The 4,457-nt window shown below is 42.6% G+C and overlaps 1 pseudogene across 1 annotated transcript; it reads left to right on the top strand.

Moving 5' to 3' along the window:
* Window positions 1–1,028: 1,028 nt before the first annotated feature.
* On the top strand, window positions 1,029–4,233 carry LOC309555631 (piggyBac transposable element-derived protein 4-like; annotated as a pseudogene). Its single transcript has 3 exons — window positions 1,029–1,684; window positions 3,321–3,403; window positions 4,068–4,233. The product of its transcript is annotated as a piggyBac transposable element-derived protein 4-like (transcript).
* Window positions 4,234–4,457: the final 224 nt, after the last annotated feature.

Here is a 4,457-nt window from a genome sequence, read left to right on the forward strand (position 1 = left end):
CTCTTTCTCCAGTTTCACTTTGTATGGATGAATATAGAGCCGCTAACACTATAAATAAGTATAATCACAAATGCCTCCTCTAAATTGCTAGTTGTTGATACTGCTCTGCGACATCATAAAAGAATCTAATAAAAGAGAATGAGATTTAACAATGACCCGCACATTGCATTATTCTTTGCTGTCTCGTCTTCCCACTCTCCTCTTCTCACCTCTCATGTTTCCCTTTTGTAACACTCAATTTTTTAAAAGCACATTATTTCAGCTACCTATTGAATAAACTTTGCAAAATTGTTTTGCCATAAAGTTTAGCCTGTGTTTGCAGCTGATAAAGATCAGTCCACTTAAAAGTGATAGTTGAAGTCTGATCAGTTAAATCTGTTGGCTGTACAATACAGTTCATTTAAAAAGTCTTCAGTCTTCCAATTTTTTTTTGTTTTATTGTTGTAGAACATTAAATCAGTGTTTTCTTGTACAATGATGAACAGCAATAGACTCTTATCATATCGAAGAGTTTTAAAATAATTACAATAAAAATCACAAAATAATCAAACGTACACCACTTATTTAATAAATGCACCTTTTATTAGTGATCACTGCTTTGAGTTTGAGTGTGTGGACAGGTCAGCTTTGCACATCTAGACATTCCCTATTCCCTCATGAGAAACAACTGCTGTAAATTTTCCTATTGAGATCCTGATTCTAAATTGACCATTCCACAACATTAAAGCAGATTTAACTCTTACGAAACAAGGTCTGCTTTTTTTTTTTAACCTCCCTGGTGGTATTCCCGAGTTTGACTCTGGGTTAATATACAGTGCCAAAAGCGGTAACCCAGAGCCACACTCGGGATTACCCCACAATCAAACTTACCTTCCACTGCAATCCCCCACTGTCCTCCCCCGCTGTCCTCCAGCCATCCTCCCGCTGTCGTTCCGCTGTGTGCTCTGGCCGATGCAGGCACCTGTCTTCCGGTTCCCTTCCCTGTGAGTGCCCGCGACACAGGGGGGGGTGTAACCAGTGGGACGCGCATGGTGTCCAAAAAGAGTTCTTTTAGCTCAAAAGCACCTTTAGACGAACTGGAAAACAGCAACAATGAATCAGAATTGTTTGAAGAACTGAGCGATAGTTATTTGTGGGAAAATTCGTCATCAGGTACTTTAAGTGACGACAGCAACGATTCTGCGACTGAGCTCAGCGATGTGAGAACTTGGTGCTCTATTGACTGCGGTACGGATTAGGCAGTGCCCCCAAGATTGCCATTTACTGGAGCACCTGGTATGAATGTTGACGTTGACCATGACAACCCCTTGGCACAACTACAATTATTTCTGACCAATGAGGTTATTGAAAAAATAGTTACCGAGACAAACCGGTACAAAGAGAAACAATTGGCTGCGTATTAGAAGTTTTCAAGATGCAGAAGGTGGGAACCAGTGACCAAAGATGACATTAGGAAATTTCTGGGCCTAATATTCTTCAGGGAGTGGTGGGGAAACCCCTGCAGAAGTGGTATTGGACAACTAATACATTACTTGCCACTCCATTCTTTGGCACGGTCATGTCAGAGAACAGATTATCCCTCATAATGAAATATCTCCACTTCGAAAACAATGAAGAATTTGATGAAACTACTCATCCTGCACCAAAACTAAAGAAAATTTGGGAAGTACAGTGGGTACGGAAAGTATTCAGACCCCCTTAAATGTTTCACTCTTTGTTATATTGCAGCCATTTGCTAAAATCATTTAAGTTCATTCTTCTTCCTCATGAATGTACACATAGCACCCCATACTGACAGAAAAACACAGAATTGTTGACATTGTTGCAGATTTATTAAAAAAGAAAAACTGAAATATCACATGGTCCTAAGTATTCAGACCCTTTGCTCAGTATTTAGTAGAAGCCCCCTTTTGATCTAATACAGCCAGGAGTCTTTTTGGGAAAGATGCAACAAGTCTTTCACACCTGGATTTGGGGATCCTCTGCCATTCCTCCTTGCAGATCCTCTCCAGTTCTGTCAGGTTGGATGGTAAACGTTGGTGGACAGCCATTTTTAGGTCTCTCCAGAGATGCTCAATTGGGTTTAAGTCAGGGCTCTGGCTGGGCCATTCAAGAACAGTCACGGAGTTGTTGTGAAGCCACTCTTTCGTTATTTTAGCTGTGTGCATTATCTTGTTGGAAGGTAAACCTTCAGCCCAATCTGAGGTCCAGAGCACTCTGGAGAAGGTTTTTGTCCAGGATATCCCTGTACTTGGCCGCATTCATCTTTCCCTCGATTGCAACCAGTCGTCCTGTCCCTGCAGCTGAAAAACACCCCCACAGCATGATGCTGCCACCACCATGCTTCACTGTTGGGACTGTATTGGACAGGTGATGAGCAGTGCCTGGTTTTCTCCACACATACCGCTTAGAATTAAGGCCAAAAAGTTCTATTTTGGTCTCATCAGACCAGAGAATCTTATTTCTCACCATCTTGGAGTCCTTCAGGTGTTTTTTTTAGCAAACTCCATGCGGGCTTTCATGTGTCTTACACTGAGGAGAGGCTTCCGTCGGGCCACTCTGCCATAAAGCCCCGACTGGTGGAGGGCTGCAGTGATGGTTGAATTTCTACAACTTTCTCCCATCTCCTGACTGCATCTCTGGAGCTCAGCCACAGTGATCTTTGGGTTCTTCTTTACCTCTCTCACCAAGGCTCTTCTCCCCCGATAGCTCAGTTTGGCCGGACGGCCAGCTCTAGGAAGGGTTCTGGTCGTCCCAAACGTCTTCCATTTGAGGATTATGGAGGCCACTGTGCTCTTAGGAACCTTAAGTGCAGCAGAAATCTTTTTGTAACTTTGGCCAGATCTGTGCCTTGCCACAATTCTGTCTCTGAGCTCTTCAGGCAGTTCCTTTGACCTCATGATTCTCATTTGCTCTGACATGCATTGTGATCTGGAAGGTCTTATATAGACAGGTGTGTGGCTTTCCTAATCAAGTCCAATCAGTATAATCAAACACAGCTGGACTCAAATGATGGTGTAGAACCATCTCAAGGATGATCAGAAGAAATGGAAAGCACCTGAGTTAAATATATGAGTGTCACAGCAAAGGGTCTGAATACTTAGGACCATGTGATATTTCAGTTTTTCTTTTTTAATAAATCTGCAACAATGTCAACAATTCTGTGTTTTTCTGTCAGTATGGGGTGCTATGTGTACATTCATGAGGAAGAAGAATGAACTTAAATGATTTTAGCAAATGGCTGCAATATAACAAAGAGTGAAAAATTTAAGGGGGTCTGAATACTTTCCGTACCCACTGTATATCAAATGATTCTACAGAATTTCCAACAGAGCTATGTGCCAGAAAGAGACATCAGCATAGATGAAAGTCTAATGGCCTACAAGGGAAGGCTCAGCTGGGTGTGTCGTGGAAATTAATCGGGCTTGGAGCATAGAAACCCGCTTCAGTGCGCTCAAGATTATTACGCACCAAGCTCCATTAATAGCTTGTACTGAAAAGTACAATTGTACCGCTCTTTTGCATAACGGTTTACCAAGCGCTCGGCGACAAAGAAAGGAACAGACGCGCTGGGTCATTTCGATGCCATCTGCCAGGTCTCTCTCCGGATATGTATGTGTGTGCATGTGTGTGTCTGTGTGAGTAAGAGCAAGTGTTTGTGGGTAAGAGTTTCTGTGTGTCTGCATGGATGGATGGCTGTGTGAGCTGCTGTGTTAGCTTGTATCTGTGTGTGTGTGTGTCTGTGTGTGTGTGTGTGAGCCTTCCTGTGTCTTCTGTGTGACTCTCAGGGCAGGGCTTGGTTTATTTACAGCAAGTGAACAAAAGGGAGTTACAGGGAGTGGCTTCACAACCACCAATCACAGAAAATACAATGGGCAGTGCTTATGTAGAAACACAGCCATGTGCAGAGATGAGCAGAAATGGCTGCCATCTTATCACTAACAAGTCTTTCCTGCAACGACAGTTAAAGCAATAATCACTGTGAACAGCGATTATTGGTAAAACCGACACTGGGAGGCATTATGACTATTTAACTAAAGAAATGTCTATCAAAATTTCCACAACAGGGTGCAATACATTGCATCAAAGAGGGCACGATTTGGCGTAAAATCCTACATGCTATGCAAATCGTCAACTGGCTACATTTGGAATTCAGTGATATACACTGGAAAAGGAACACAATTTGATCAAAAATACAGCCATTATGGAGTGGCAACATCTTCCATTCTGTAACTCATCGAGACATTGCTAAATCAGGGCTATTGTGTAACAACTGACAACTTTTATACGTCTCCTGAACTTTATGAGGTTCTACGGAATAACAAAACAGATGCCTATGGAACCGTTAGGGCTAACTGGCGCGACATGCCGCCAATGCAAAAAGAAGCTCAAGACAGGAGACTTCTATTCAGAAAGGTTGGATATGCGGGCAGTTCCTCCATATGTGCAATAGGGTA

This window comes from Pelophylax lessonae, assembly GCF_965119305.1.
Source record: "Pelophylax lessonae genome assembly, chromosome: 5".
NCBI lineage: Eukaryota > Metazoa > Chordata > Amphibia > Anura > Ranidae > Pelophylax > Pelophylax lessonae.